The 16,776-nt window shown below is 46.5% G+C and overlaps 1 long non-coding RNA gene across 1 annotated transcript in view; it reads left to right on the top strand.

Annotated features, from left to right (window-relative positions):
* LOC142474703 (uncharacterized) overlaps positions 1-6,078 on the top strand; it is a 79,279-nt gene extending 73,201 nt beyond the window's left edge. The window contains exons 9-11 of the long non-coding RNA XR_012790596.1: positions 1,949-2,054; positions 5,495-5,557; positions 5,983-6,078. This is a non-coding gene — a long non-coding RNA (uncharacterized LOC142474703). The remainder of the gene's footprint in view (positions 1-1,948; positions 2,055-5,494; positions 5,558-5,982) is intronic.
* The last annotated feature ends 10,698 nt before the right edge of the window (positions 6,079-16,776 follow it).

The following is a 16,776-nucleotide window of genomic DNA, read 5'->3' as shown; positions in this document are numbered from 1 at the left end:
AGCAAACTGAAGCCTTGTGACTGGATACTACACCATCTGCACCCGTTTGCAGCAGACTCCCCCGGAGACGTTTTTCACGCCCTGCAACTGTTATCTCCGGTCTTCGGTGAACTTTTCAGGCCTGGGAGACGAACAAAATGAAACGTAACGCACGCCAGGTTTCAAATCCTTTGTCTCAATTTATTACTCATAGGGTAATGGTTTTTATACAGAATAAAAAAAGATATTGGTTAGAGGCGTAACATAGGCGTGTCCTGGGCGTATACTAGGTGTGTCTTGGGCGTAGCTTTGATTAGAGGCGTGATTTAGGGGCAGGACATATTAGTGGCGTGACTTTTGAGACGTGTCTTTTTTCAATACAAGCAATTGTCTAAATACATAGCTTATTCATTGTCTGTTATCAAAAGAGACCTTGAGTCTTAGCAACTTTTTCACTACCTTGCTTCTTGCAGAGAACCATTCTATTATATTCTACTAAAACACCAGGAAATTGACCACACAAAAGTATCTAGTAATATTCTGGCCAGGAAGAAAGAAAATGCAATTTAGCAGAGAAACTGAGTGCATTTATGAATTATATTACTGACATACTGGTCATAACAGGCTGTAAATGCATTTTTCCTGCATCGGCCTCATGCCGGGGGTCTCCGGTGCTGGTATTAATGGGTATCAGCTCCTGAAATCCCCGGCATCAATCCAATGCAGGAAAAAGGCCAACATTTTTCTAAGTCCCGAATCGCCGCTCATCGATGCTTCTCACCACCAATCTTTTTTTACTGTTTGGATTTGGGGAGAAAATCGCCATTTTAGGGCCGCGATAGGCGGCGATTGCCGACTCGCGACTACTGGAATTGCGCGTGTTTATGAACTTTCAGAAAAGTGTCTATGTGGCTTATCGCCGCTCAGTCGGCAATTTGATTTTCTTCAAAAGATTTTTCGGCGATACAGGCCGTTATCGCCCACTTATCGAGGCTACTGAATAATAGTAGGCATTTTGGCCGATAAGTGCCTACGGCTGCGTCTATAGTATTTCAGACGGAGCGGAGGGGAGGCGCGCGCACGCTGCGCGTTCACATCTATGGTCCTCTTTGAGGATGTCTATAGATGGCGCCAGCGCGCACGTCAGACAGAGCTGGCAAAGGCACGGAATTGAAGGAGACAGAGCCAAGTGATTTTTTGCGCGTGGCATGATCACATGACCTGTCTTCTCCAATCAAAGTGAAGTTACATTTTCAAAGTGACGCCATTTTTCTTTTTTGTATGCCGGTGGTAAACACACACAACACAATCACACACAACAAACACACACAACAAACACAAAATTAAAGTTAATTTCCAGACCTGGGGAAAGTGAACTTGTCTGCACAGTGCTTCAGATGCTGCATCTGAATAAATTCCGGTGGATCAGGATGTGAGGTAGGGAAGTGACGTCCGCGCCGGAACGTCATTGCCACGCCTACAAATATTTATTGCCACGCCCCCAAATCGCGCCCGCTGCATACCCTGCAAAGCCATAAAAAAGCTCAGGCTTCAGCAAGTGTATTGCAGCGTGTGTGCCTTCGCTCCGTCTGAAATACTATAGACGCAGCCTTATCGACGCTTACTAAATAGGCCCGTGTCTCTCTCTCTCTCTCTGTGTCTCTGTGTCTCTGTCTCTCTCAAATCAAATCAGCTTTATTGGCATGACAAAAGAACATTTCAGTATTGCCAAAGCGTGAGTAATAGGGGGTGTGGGACAATGATTACACGAATACTGGGGGGTAGGGTATAATGGTTATACAGTATATTACATTTGTTTCTCTCTCTGTCTCTCTCTCATTCTCTGTCTCTCTCTCATTCTCTGTCTCTCTCTCATTCTCTGTCTCTCTCTCATTCTCTGTCTCTCTCTCTCATCCCTGTATGATAGGTATGTTCCAACTCTATTTTTTGCTCTTCTTTTCCGTTTGAGAGGAGGGAGTCCCTCACCTCTTCAGCCACACACCAGGAACGCTGGATTGCTTACAGACGCTCGGAGAGGCGGATACAGTCGTGGATTGCAGGCACTGATTTATCTGGTAAGTACCGCAAACATACTTGAACAAGGGCCGTAGACATTTTATTTGACGGTTTAGATTATCATTGTCTGTGGTTGTTAGTTATTGGTATTACAGTTTTTTGATGTTGTTACGAATCAAATACATTTTGAAGTAGTAATCCCCTCCGAACTGGGCATTCCTGGCCAATAATGCCCTGGCTGTAAGAGTTGAAGGGCCCAAGCAAAGCCCCCACCTCTATACACACTAACACTGCAGGGGCATCGGAGTGTCTTGTTGTCATGGCAACGGGGGGCGTCGCGTGATGTCATTTGTTTAATAAATAATTTTTTAAGGTGTCCCGGTTTTTAATTTTTGAAATCTGGTCACCCTATCCTCATGGAGTATTTAAGTGAAGTGGATATATTGCAGCACCTGAAAGAGAAGAGGCTACTTAAGGTCAGCAGCGCAACGCAAGTGAGAAGGGGGGGGAGAAGGGAATATAGAGAAAGGAGGGTGAGAGGGGGTGAGAGAAATTAGAGAGGGGGTTTGGGGAGGGGATATGATAAACACTTTCAAATACATGAAGAGCAATTATTGAATATTAGGAAGGACACATTTCCTATATGAAGAGAAGAGGTTACGGCTTTTGATGCCGGAGGGTGAGAGGCAACGGGGAAGTGTGAGGAAGTCCCTCAATTAAAAAGTAGTGGTTCAGTGGAACTGCCCACCAGCAGAGGTGGTGGGTAATTATATAGCACCATCGCTCAGGGTAGGCACAAGGAGATCCTAAATATGGGTAAAAGTCAGGGATCTAATGCGGTCTGAGGCTTCATAGCTGGCAGGAGAATGAGCAGGCTGGGGCAAGGGAGACGTCCAAATACCTGCTGGGAATAATGTTTGGGTGGGAATATACTGTACCCCGTGCTGGGAATAATGTTTGGGTGGGAATATACTGTACCCCGTGCTGGGAATAATGTTTGGGTGGGAATATACTGTACCCCGTGCTGGGAATAATGTTTGGGTGGGAATATACTGTACCCCGTGCTGGGAATAATGTTTGGGTGGGAATATACTGTACCCCGTGCTGGGAATAATGTTTGGGTGGGAATATACTGTACCCCGTGCTGGGAATAATGTTTGGGTGGGAATATACTGTACCCCGTGCTGGGAATAATGTTTGGGTGGGAATATACTGTACCCCGTGCTGGGAATAATGTTTGGGTGGGAATATACTGTACCCCGTGCTGGGAATAATGTTTGGGTGGGAATATACTGTACCCCCTGCTGGGAATAATGTTTGGGTGTGAATATACTGTACCCCGTGCTGGGAATAATGTTTGGGTGGGAATATACTGTACCCCGTGCTGGGAATAATGTTTGGGTGGGAATATACTGTACCCCGTGCTGGGAATAATGTTTGGGTGGGAATATACTGTACCCCGTGCTGGGAATAATGTTTGGGTGGGAATATACTGTACCCCGTGCTGGGAATAATGTTTGGGTGGGAATATACTGTACCCCGTGCTGGGAATAATGTTTGGGTGGGAATATACTGTACCCCGTGCTGGGAATAATGTTTGGGTGGGAATATACTGTACCCCGTGCTGGGAATAATGTTTGGGTGGGAATATACTGTACCCCGTGCTGGGAATAATGTTTGGGTGGGAATATACTGTACCCCGTGCTGGGAATAATGTTTGGGTGGGAATATACTGTACCCCGTGCTGGGAATAATGTTTGGGTGGGAATATACTGTACCCCGTGCTGGGAATAATGTTTGGGTGGGAATATACTGTACCCCGTGCTGGGAATAATGTTTGGGTGGGAATATACTGTACCCCGTGCTGGGAATAATGTTTGGGTGGGAATATACTGTACCCCGTGCTGGGAATAATGTTTGGGTGGGAATATACTGTACCCCGTGCTGGGAATAATGTTTGGGTGGGAATATACTGTACCCCGTGCTGGGAATAATGTTTGGGTGGGAATATACTGTACCCCGTGCTGGGAATAATGTTTGGGTGGGAATATACTGTACCCCGTGCTGGGAATAATGTTTGGGTGGGAATATACTGTACCCCGTGCTGGGAATAATGTTTGGGTGGGAATATACTGTACCCCGTGCTGGGAATAATGTTTGGGTGGGAATATACTGTACCCCGTGCTGGGAATAATGTTTGGGTGGGAATATACTGTACCCCGTGCTGGGAATAATGTTTGGGTGGGAATATACTGTACCCCGTGCTGGGAATAATGTTTGGGTGGGAATATACTGTACCCCGTGCTGGGAATAATGTTTGGGTGGGAATATACTGTACCCCGTGCTGGGAATAATGTTTGGGTGGGAATATACTGTACCCCGTGCTGGGAATAATGTTTGGGTGGGAATATACTGTACCCCGTGCTGGGAATAATGTTTGGGTGGGAATATACTGTACCCCGTGCTGGGAATAATGTTTGGGTGGGAATATACTGTACCCCGTGCTGGGAATAATGTTTGGGTGGGAATATACTGTGCCCCGTGCTGGGAATAATGTTTGGGTGGGAATATACTGTACCCCGTGCTGGGAATAATGTTTGGGTGGGAATATACTGTACCCCGTGCTGGGAATAATGTTTGGGTGGGAATATACTGTACCCCGTGCTGGGAATAATGTTTGGGTGGGAATATACTGTACCCCGTGCTGGGAATAATGTTTGGGTGGGAATATACTGTACCCCGTGCTGGGAATAATGTTTGGGTGGGAATATACTGTACCCCGTGCTGGGAATAATGTTTGGGTGTGAATATACTGTACCCCGTGCTGGGAATAATGTTTGGGTGGGAATATACTGTACCCCGTGCTGGGAATAATGTTTGGGTGTGAATATACTGTACCCCGTGCTGGGAATAATGTTTGGGTGGGAATATACTGTACCCCGTGCTGGGAATAATGTTTGGGTGGGAATATACTGTACCCCGTGCTGGGAATAATGTTTGGGTGTGAATATACTGTACCCCGTGCTGGGAATAATGTTTGGGTGTGAATATACTGTACCCCGTGCTGGGAATAATGTTTGGGTGGGAATATACTGTACCCCGTGCTGGGAATAATGTTTGGGTGGGAATATACTGTACCCCGTGCTGGGAATAATGTTTGGGTGGGAATATACTGTACCCCGTGCTGGGAATAATGTTTGGGTGGGAATATACTGTACCCCGTGCTGGGAATAATGTTTGGGTGGGAATATACTGTACCCCGTGCTGGGAATAATGTTTGGGTGGGAATATACTGTACCCCGTGCTGGGAATAATGTTTGGGTGGGAATATACTGTACCCCGTGCTGGGAATAATGTTTGGGTGGGAATATACTGTACCCCGTGCTGGGAATAATGTTTGGGTGGGAATATACTGTACCCCGTGCTGGGAATAATGTTTGGGTGTGAATATACTGTACCCCGTGCTGGGCTGGTAAGTCTTTTCTTCTTTCTCCATCAGATTCTACACTGCTGAGATGGTCAGTTGTATCCAGTTTCTCCATTCTACGGGCATTATTCATCGGTAATTTAAAGCATCCTTTTCTGTGCTATCTCATCCTCCCTCTGCTCAGGGCTGTCTATTTTCTGTCTTCTATATTGTGTATGGTCTCTCGCTGTGCTCAGGCTGTCTATTTTCCTCTCTCATATCTCAGCTCCACTCTCTGCTCCGGTCCATCTTTATTCTGTCTTTATATCTCAGTTCTGCTGTCACTCTGCTCAGGACGTCTTTCTATCACATCTCCTTATCCCTGCTCTCTTTCTGCACTCTGCTCAGGCCTGTCTCCTTTCTAGCCTTCTTGACTCTACTTACCTGCTGGGAATACCAACTCTTTCCAAACTCCCTTCCCCACAGTACTCACTAAAACCCTTATTGAAGCATTAAATGTATTGACCTTATATAAATAATAATACACCCTCAGACCAAGCTCAGAGATTCTCTCTTCACAGGGACCTGAAGCCGGAGAACATATTAAAGGACAGTGTGGGCCACTTAAAGATGACAGACTTTGGGCTCGTGATATAAAACTTCTATGGGAAACAGACCGCCCGCGAGGGTGTGGGGACCCTGGGATATACAGTATTGCCCCCGAGGGGAGAATTATACCATTTCTCTATTGATATCTGATATATTTACATCAGTGTTTCTCAGCCAGGGAGTCCTGTCACCCAGGGGTGCCTAAGACTAATCTGAAGGCTGCCCCTAGGAAAACAAATGATGATGTAAACATGCAATATATTGCAGGCACCACAGGCAGTGAAAGAATTTATTGCTGATGGAACATTTTGCATTATATAAAAATGTAATAAGAACTGGAATTTACGGGGGCGCATGCGCAAAGTCATCCAAGACGGCCGCATGAGATCAGAGCTCTGCCCAGCACGCCAGACTACAGCGGATAACAGACATTTCCAGCATCACAAATAAGAAATAAAAGCAGTGACATGGTCACGGAAGGCAGCGGGATGCCACCTAAGAAAACCCAAAACCCGGAGGTCTCTTTGTTCTTTGGTATAGCCTGGGGAGGTGGTTTGGCTATATGCCGCAACTGCAGACAGCTATCGGGACCTTCAGTGCTGGTGCGCATGCGAGTGACGTCATCTGGATGCGACGTGACCAGCGGGTCTGCGATCAGGACAACAGCTAGCGTGACGGCGGCGTCTGAGCTCTGAAAGTACACTGTGGAGTCCCCAGATTGGGATCCAGCACGGAGGGAGAGACAAAGTTTCTATCAGCGCTGCTTGTTGGCCGCCCTGTCGTGAGTAGGATTCCAATTTTTACATCACCGGGTGGGATCTCCACAGTTCATGTTCCTCATGTCTATTTAGACAATTGTTTTATCTTTTATAGGTTTTTATTCTTAGTAGTAAATAGCACCAGTTTTTTCAGTCAGTCTGTGTTATGTGAGTGTGTGTTTGTAAGTTGTTGTGGTCCTTTTTAGTTTGATTGTTTATACCAGTGTTGCACTATGATTTTTTTCTTTGTTTATTTCCACGTTATGAGACATCAATCAAGAATCATCTGATATTGATTGGGCACTAAGGACTGGTCTGATATTTGATCTGTGATCACCTTAGGTGGTGAATGGTAAATCTAGGCGCCAGTTATTTTGTGTTTTCTATGTGTTTATGTTGACCTGTATCGGTCATAGTTTCTAGGCAGCCTAGACCTTTAATATAGAGGCTTGTTTTTGTAATCAATTTAAGTATTCATTTTTACTATATTGTTTTAAGCATTAGCGCTGTAAGCACTTATTTTCTTTATATTAACTAAGTTAAAAACTAAGAGTTTGGGTTTTTATAGAATGCAAGTTAAAACCAAAGTATTACTTAGCTTTAAAAAAAAAAAAAAAAAGTATATTATGTTTAAGATGCTCAAGTTAACTCGATGTTTTTATATAGTAGTCGCAGGATAAGGATATTTTCTTCAGGATGTAAGACGTACGACGTAAATGGCACATGCTGGAAATGTAGTGACAAGATCGTGCGATGTACAGACAAATGATCTCAGGTACCACAGTGCACCCCGAGCATATACACTATTAGACTCTGCATACCACAATTACGCCACAAGCAGAGTCAATGGCCAAAGATGTACATGGGCTTCAACCCAACCCAAGATAAAACCCTTCTTTTTTCTCTCTATTATTTTCATTTTTACCTGTCCACCCATTCCCACTGTTCTAAACCCAGTGAGCGAGGCAACACTAACTTTTTTCACTCGCCAAGCTGCGGGAGACCAACAAGACTAACGAGATAAAAACACGAGCCTTACTTAAAAAAGACCCCAAACAAATTAATGGTTAGCAACCTAAAAATTGTGGCACGAAATGTGAAAGGAATGAATTCGCCCTATGAAAAGGAGAATGATGTTCAGAAACTTTAAGTCCTGGCAAGGGGACATCGTTATAATACAAGAAACGCACTTAAATAGAGAGAATATTGTGACGGTAGAGGTAGACAGCCTCACATAATTAAGGTGAAGCCCGGCTGGCTGCCCCAAAACCATATGTAATGGCTGCCTCTGTGAGGCTCATTTTGGAATGAGTGTATATGTTTCGTGTAACCTCTTCCAGAAAAGAGCTAATAACTGTGTGATATCTGGAAGGCGCCTACCCATCGCCAAGGGAACCGTTGCCGGGTCTCCGTTCCGTAGGCATGCTTCCCATTGGCCAGTTAAAATTTCCCACTCACCAGCAGCTACCTCCCCGAGGAGCGGTCCAGAGTGCCTAAGCTGGCTTCCTCCTCTGATTGGTCCAGCCGGACGAGCCCTCGTCCCCCGATTGGCTGCACCGTCACGATCTGTGTTCTGATCGGCCAGCGGCCCCTGCTCCATGAAAAGTATAGGAGACCAAGGGCTATGTAAGGAGCATGGACGATCATAGTACCAGAACAGTTTTTGAGTTGATCGGGCACACAACTGGCGGGTTTTTCAAAAGTGCTATTGGCCGAATAGCACTGAGAAGCCGGAGAAGAATCTGTTCAGGGTAAGCCTACTGAAGCAGGCCCCTGCACCTAGTTGAGGTCTCCTGTGACAGATATAACATGTTTGAAGGACAAAACCTTCCCCCAATTTTTTCATTCACCGGTGCAAAACAAAAAAGCAGGAGTGGCTGTTTTGTTCAGAGCAACCGTGCCCTTATCGTTGATACAGCTAAAAAGAGCCACATTGGGAAGAATAGTCACTCTTTGATAAAGTGCGGTTACCCGCACAAAACGCGTAAGAGGTTTCTCTTGCTACTTTTTATGTGCCTACAATAAATTTTTGTGTACCGTGAAGCCAGCAGTCCGGTCTCCATTATTCCTCTCATGGCAGCTGCACCGCCGTTCAAACCTCCTCCTTCATGCTGAATTCATCTGGTAGGAGCACGCCGACAGCACCCGGAGTGCCACGGCGTAATTGAATGAGTAACCATTATATTGGTATACCCTTAGACACTTGTTTGCTATAATCAAGTCACAGTTTAATGAACACCGTTGCAAAGTTCATACAAGATCTAGCTAATGTACTAAGCTATTGAACACGCATATGAAGTGGTGTATTCTAAATGGCTGACAATGTGGGATGCTATATGAATGGGTTAATCAAGCTGTCTTTTGAGTAGGATCAAGGTTTAAGGTGCTACATTTTGCATGCTTATTTACATGGACATGTCTGGTTAGCATCACAGGGGGTTTCTTTCTCCCATTTCTCTTATCTAAAGAGAATACTCAAGTAGTAATAACCATTTTCTAAGGATTAAATGACTTTGAGCCACCTACTGCTGCGGCCAAGTTTATTCGAGCATTTGCCCGTTCTTGGCCGCAGCAGTATCCTGGCGCGCGCCGGAGGGTGACGGGCGTGCGCCGAAGCAGCGGAAGAGCGCCTTCCGATTGGGGCGCTCTCCCTACCGCTGCCGGGTCCGCCGGGTCCCCCGGAACCCCCTGCCGCCGTCCCGCGATCGCGGGACACCAGGGCTCCCTCGGGGAGCCCTGGACGCGCGTGCAGGGGGCGCAGGCTCCCGATGATGCGTGACCGCGCGTCGGTGACGCGCGGCACGCCGAGGGGCGGCCACTAGCAAGCCGGGAAATCTCCCGGCTTGCGGTACCGGCCACACTTTAATAAAGTGTGTCGGTAGTGTACAGTATTTAATGCAGAAGATTTGTGGATGGCAGTGCAGCTGCCTTGGAAAAAATGCGTGGGACCAAACTTGCAAAATACTGGGTACAAAAACGATTTATTGGCACATAAAAACGGCAACAGCAAATACTCTGGTGCGTTTCAGCCGCAACGGGCCTTTGTCAAAGACCCGTTGTGGCTGAAACGCGTCAGAGTATTTGCTGTTGCTGTTTTTTTTTTTTTTTTTTTTCAACTTTTTCTTTTCATCATTTTCCAAGCATACAGCAGTGTAAAGACATTTTTTGGCCAATATTAGCTGAGGTTGCCACATAACTTGCTGAGTTTTTACACATAGCACATTGACTCAGGGGGGGAAGGGTAGTGACACAATGGGGGAGACACATGTGGGAAAGGGGGGGGGGTCACACAAGGGGGGGGGGGGCAGAGTTGGGGTAGGGAGGGATGGGGAGGGGGGGGTTGACCTGTATTCCACAACTTCTTGCAACTCCTTGGAGCTCTCGGCTCATGTTGTGCAGCCCAGTGTTGGGCTGTTTCTTCCACGTCACCTCTCTGGTCTGTATTTGGGGCTCGTACTCACCCTGTTACCGTCCAGAACGCGTCGAAGGAGAACTCACCTTCCATTATTACAGCCAAATGGTGGCATTGCTCACCCCTGTAATGTCAGTCTGTACCAACCAGGGGAACCAGACTTTTTGGAAATTTGCGCCAGTGTCGTTGACCAAACTAGTCAACTTCTCCATCTGGCAAACGAACCAAATTCTGTTCCGAATCTTTTCTAACGATGGAGTTGTATTTTGCTTCCACAATGCTGCCGTCTCACACCTCACTGCCGTCGCAAAATGAGCGATCAATTTGTTCCACGCTCTCGACAGGCCCTCTAGTGGCCCATTTTGGATAAATAGCCAAGGGTCTAGAGGAATTTCGAGGCCCAAGATCCTCTTCAGCCAATTCTGAATCTGTTCCCATATTGGGCGCAGTCGAGGGCAAGACCACAGCATGTGCAGCAGATCTCCGGACTCTCCACATTGTCTAGGGCACAAGGGGGAGTAACCCGTGACAAATTTTGATAATCTAACTGGAGTGAGATACCACCTCATTAACACCTTATATGAGTTCTCCTTCAACGTCGTGCAAATCGATGTTTTTGCTGTCGCCTCGAGTATGTCTGTCCAGTCCTCGTCCTCTAAAGTCTCCCCTAAGTCCCTCTCCCAGTGGGTCATGTAGTCAAGACGTGTGTTGGGGCCGGTCCCAGGATCGACTATCTCTCTGTACAACCTAGATGTAAGTCCCGAGGTGTTGTGCCCTCGTGCACAGAGCGATTCGAAATTCGTCACTTTAGGACGGTTCTTGTATTTGGTGTAGAATGCCCGGATCTGGAGGTATCTAAAAAATTCTGTGATGGGGAGGCCTTTGTCAGCATGAATTTGCGTAAATGTTTGAATAGTGCTTATGCCCTCCAGATCCCTCAACCTCCCGTATCCTTTCTGCTTCCAGACAATAAAGTGTCCCTCTTCCAGCCCTGGAGCAAAATCTGGGTTGCCGAATAGTGGTGTCATCAGGGAGTATCGCTTGGTTAAGGCGCACTTAAATTTAGTGGCTTCCCAAATCGAGAGTGAGTTAGTTATTGAGGATAGCGGTCTCGAGATTTTCTTTAACCTAAGTTTGGGTACCAAATCAGATTCTGAATGTCCAATGGGGCACACAGCTCGCTCTCCAGCTTCATCCATCTACGGCGCTCAGGATCTACGTGCCAATGGATAATTTGGCTCAATTGGGCCGCTCTGTAATATGAGAACAAGCAAGGTACCGCCAGTCCGCCTGCTGTTTTGGGTTTAATCAGTGTTGTTGCTGGTATCCTAGCTTTCCTATTGTTCCAAATAAATTTAAAGATCTGAGCCTGCAAGTCACTTATCTCCGCTCTATCTATGGGTATGGGGAGTGTCGGGAAAGGTATGAGTCTGGGCAGAAGGTTCATCTTTACGCTATAAATTCTTCCAATCCAGGAGATACCGAATGTTGCCCATTCCTTCAGCTCCTTTCTCAAAGATTGCAAGAGTTTGGGATAATTTGCCTTATATAGTGATTTGACCTCCTTCGTGAGATGAACTCCCAGGTATTTAATCATCTTGGGTTGCCAATTCAGATTGAAGTTAATCTCTACTAGTTTTTCGGTAGTTTTGGGGAGGTTCAGGCTTAGCACCTCTGATTTTGATTGGTTGATTTTAAACCCCGAAACTGAGTTGAATGTGTCCAGGAGGTCAAAGAGGTTGGGTAGGGAGACTAGGGGCTTTGACAGTGTCAGGATAACATCATCGGCGTATAACGCGCGTTTTGTACTCCTGAGACTGTATGTGGATTCCCGTGATGTCTTTGTTACTGCGAATGTGATTTGCAAGTGGTTCCATTCATAGGGCGAACAACAGTGGCGAGAGTGGGCAGCCCTGTCTTGTACCACTTTTAATTTGCAGCGAGTCTGACGGGTACCCTTGATGGATTACCCGCGCTGTTTGATTAGTGTACAGCGCTTTGATTGCCCGTATCACCGTGTCCCCCATTCCAAATGCTGCAAGTGTGGCATCCAGGTATGGCCAGTCGATTCTGTCAAAGGCTTTTTCTGCGTCTAAGCTTACAATCATCCCCGGGATCTTGTTGGCATTTATGTAATCTATAGTATCAATTATCCTTCTAGTATTATCGGCCGCTTGCCTACCTGCGATGAAGCCAACCTGATCTGGGTGAATCAGCCTAGGCAGAATCGAACGCAATCTATTGGCCAGTAATTTGGAGTAAATTTTAATATCTGAGTTAATCAAAGATATTGGCCGATAGCTTGGACAATTGGTGGGATCTTTGCCCTGTTTATGGATCACTGAGATGGACGCTTGCAACATCATGTCTGAGAAGGAGCCCCCTGTCAAATTATGGTTGAACATCCTCAGCAAGTGCGGGGATAGGATTCCTATGTATTTTTTATAATACAAGTTAGAAAATCCATCTGGGCCTGGAGCTTTAGCAGGTTAAGGTTAACAACTACCTCTTTTAGTTCCTCCGCTGTAAACTCCTTACCAAGGAACTCCTGCTCCAACCTTGTCAGTTTTGGTAGGTTTGCTTTGGCTAAAAATTCGCCTAAAGCTTTACTTGTTTTAGCGTTATGCCGAACCTTCTGGCCATCGTATAGCTTTGCATAGTATGCTCTAAACTCCTCGACTATGTGTTTGTGATTGGCTGTTAGCTCTCCCGTTCTAGTCTTAATCGCATGGATTGTGTAGTTGTGTTGTTTATTGCGAAATTTTCCTCGCTAGCATGGTATCTGGCTTGTTCGATTTTTCAAAAAATTTCCTCTTTGTCCAACTCAGTTCTTTCTCAGCCTGGGAAGTGAGGAGGAGGTTAAGCTCTATTCTTATGTCCTTCAACGTGTCTGCGTTCCCGGATTGGGTATGCTGTATAGAGAGCTCATGGAGCCTCTCCCTTAATGATTTTGTTTTAGCTTCCCTCACTTTTTTCTTACCCGCTGCTATGCTTATCAGGACCCCTCGCATAGTAGCCTTGTGAGCCTCCCACAAGGTGACGTGAGATTCCACACTGCCGGTGTTAGCTTTAAAGAATTGTGAGATCTCGGCTTTAATTTGTTGCGCGGTCTCTGGGATCTTTAATAAAGACTCATTTAGTTTCCAGTTTGCTCCCGGGCTGATCAGCTTGATCTGGGAGCACCTCAGCTCAATTGGTGCATGATCGGACCATGAAATATCATGTATCCCTGAGTAGGTGATCTTGGGGACCAGTCTAGCCGACACCAAGAAATAGTCGATCCTGCTGTAGCTGTCGTGTGGGTTTGAGTAAAATGTGTAACTCCGCTCCCCAGGGTGTTGTTCCCTCCAAATATCCACCAGTTGATTCTCTCTGATTCCCTGTCGGAGTGCTGTGACCCCTTCCGCTCTGTCTCTATGTTTCGTCTGTGTTCTGTCCATTTCTGGGTCCAAGCGTTTATTAAGGTCCCCAGCAAGTACTATACTGCCCTCTGCGATCCTATTTAGGATAGTGAAGAAAGATCTAAAGAACTGCGGATCGTTCTCGCATGGGGCATAGACTGAGGCCAAGGTCAATTTACTGTTTTGTATTGTCCCTATCAGAATAAGATATCTGCCTTCCACATCTCTTTTAATCTTATCTATTTTGAATGGGAAGTTATTGTGTAGGAGTATAGCCACCCCTTTCCTTTTTTCTCTTGCTGAGGCTAAATAAAACTGCCGGTATTGGGCATCTAGATATTTGGGGTTGTGTCTGGCCCTAAAGTGTGTTTCCTGTAGGAACAAACATCTATTTTCTTTTTCTTATATTCAGAAAAGGCAACCCTCCGCTTCTGCGGACTATTAAAGCCTTTCACATTTTGAGATAACCAGGTTACAGACATTGGGGAGTGTGTATAGATCTTCTTACCCTATTCTGTGCACTGATACGGGTGATTTTGCCGGACGATGGCTGAGTTGCCGTTAGACCGCGTGGCTCCGAATGCTCCTGTAGTCGCTCCATGTGGGGGGTCGCGATAGGGGGGAGGGGGATAAGCACAAAAACAGACAGGGGAGACAACACAACATGTGGTATAGACAGCATCATAATAGACAGCGATATCAACTGTTCTGAGCTTTTACCAGACCTTGCTGGTCTGAGCTCATGTGCCCGGGGACCCCGTGGCCTTGCGTCCACCGCGCCGTTCATCACTGCAAAGCTCCACTGCAATGTGGAGAAAGTCCACATTCCCCGGGTCTTGCCCAACTGACCCCAATGTACCCCGGTCAGTGTGGTTGAGGCCCATGCCTACTGCCAGGAGAGCGGAGCTACCTCCTACCCCCCCCGCGCTGTGGAGCATTATCTTATGTACAACTAAATACCCTTATAGTGTATGCCACTGTGTAACTCTTCCACCCAGCTTTCCTGGGAAACCCAACTTGTTTCGAAACTTCAACTTCAACTTAAAACTTTACCTTTTTTTTCTTTTTTTCCCCCTCTACACCCTTGTATGGAATAATTAACCTGTTGCGCTAACCCTGTGTTAACTTATTTAGCTGCCTATCCTCTTTCCTGTGTTGTTATTTTTTGTTTTACCTTCTTTTATAGTTTTACTCCTCCTATGTGTTTACATACCTCCTCTTTCCTGTCGGTCGCCAATGCTCCTCTTCACACTCCCCTTCTACTCTACTTCCCCCCCTATTCTCCTTCCACTCTCTACCCTCAGCACCCTCTTCTTGCCCTCTCTCCCCCCTCTTGTCCTCTCCTCAGCTGCCCTCCTTCTCGTCCTCCTTCAACCCCCCCTCCCTCTTCTCCCCCTAGATATGGAGCCTGGTGCTCCGCGTGATAGCAGCTTCCTCAATTGCCCCCTACTGTGATATGGGGCTGCCTTGTACAGCGTGCCGCCAAGCCTCTCCTCTGGACCTCCCTCCCATTGTCTCTGCACCCCCCCCCCTCCCTCCCTCCGCTGTCCGTCGGGTCCCTCGGCTGAGGAATGCGCGTACCTCTGCCTCAGGACCCCGACAGTTCCCCTCTTCACTTCCGGGTGGCGCGCTGATGACGTCATATCCGGGCGCCCTGCCTCCGGCTGACGTCAGATCCTGTTGCCTGTGGATTGGGTGAGTGGGGCCTCCCTCTTCCTCCTCTCTTCCCGGAACTCCGAACTCGGTGCGTTCTCCTATTCCCTGTATGTCCTTGCGCAGCCCATCTATTTCACTGCGGAAAAAGTCTTTTATTTCATTTAAGAACTTAGTCATGTCCTTCCGTAGGACGGGCTGCATCCCCGCTTCCTCCTCTGGGTCTCCCCTGCCCTGCGTGGAGTCCGTGTCGGAACTCCCGCCCGCAGACATGGCCATCTCGTCCCTGGCCTTTACTTGCTCTGTGTGCCAGAAATAAGATCTCAGATCCAGGGACTTTCTCTTAGTGCTTTTTGTCGTGGCCAGAGTTATTGGCATAGCCGCCGCTTCAATGCTGCTGAGGGTATGTTTTGCGCCGAGTTTGGGTGGGTTTTTATTGTATGTATTGATTTAAATGCGCTGGGGATCGGAGGAGCTCTCAGCTTAAGCTGCCATCTCCCAGTCCGTCGCGCATGTGCCTCCTCTGTTGCTGCTTTTATGTACCACTAAACCTTTTTTGTACCCAGTATTTTGCAAGTTTGGTCCCACGCATTTTTTCCAAGGCAGCTGCACCGCCATCCACGAATCTTCTGCATTGCATACCTCTTCGGTAGGAGCACGCCTCACAGCACCTGGATCTTCAGTGATTAGTGAGTTTATTCTTACTTTACTTTTTCCATTGTTATCACTGTACCTATAGCCATTGACACCCATACAAAATATACCTCTTACAAAGGTTAGTGGGAGTCCACACAGAGTGGCTTTCAAAGGTTATAAGTGACATGGATATATGTACCTAACTACGCTGTATACTTATGGAAAGACAATTGCATGGTTTAAATTGATACATGGACACTCCTTGTGAGCATTGCATAGGAGTCTAATCTCCTATTCCTTCACCTCACCTACAGTATTTGACAGTGTTTTGCAACAGGGTAGGGTCCCTTAGATAATATGCATTGGTATTTTGCCCGGCCCAAATGGGATTTTATCATCAAAACAGGTGCCAAAACTGGGCATGGGCACCAATATTAAGCCATTTGAATAAGTAGATGAAGTAGTTCAAAGGTTAAATTACTTTGGGCCACCTATTTAGTAGTGGCTGTCGACAGAAGGGGCTCGCTTACATAAAATCCACTTCTATTTGGCCTGGCCAAAAAAGTATTTGAGCATTACAACAGGTGTCAAACCGGCCATGGGTGCCAATATTTACCAATTTGAGTAAGTAGCTGCAGTAGTTTAAGAGTTAAATGACTTTGGGTCGCCTATTTCACAGGGGTTATCAACAGAAGATTCTACCTTATGTAAAATCTATTTGACCAAAAATAATTTGGCCATCAAAACAGGTCCCAAACTGGGCACGGATGCCACATCATAACAAATTGAATACATAGCTGTAGTATTTCAAGGGTTAAATGATTTTAGGACACCTATTCCACAAACATAAAACCTTACATGAAACCCATTTGTATTTAGCCGGGCCCAAAAGAGATTTGGGCATCA

Source organism: Ascaphus truei, assembly GCF_040206685.1.
Source record: "Ascaphus truei isolate aAscTru1 chromosome 20 unlocalized genomic scaffold, aAscTru1.hap1 SUPER_20_unloc_1, whole genome shotgun sequence".
Classification (NCBI taxonomy): domain Eukaryota; kingdom Metazoa; phylum Chordata; class Amphibia; order Anura; family Ascaphidae; genus Ascaphus; species Ascaphus truei.
Note: the sequence above shows the minus strand (reverse complement) of the source record. Positions and strands in the feature narration are given on the sequence as shown.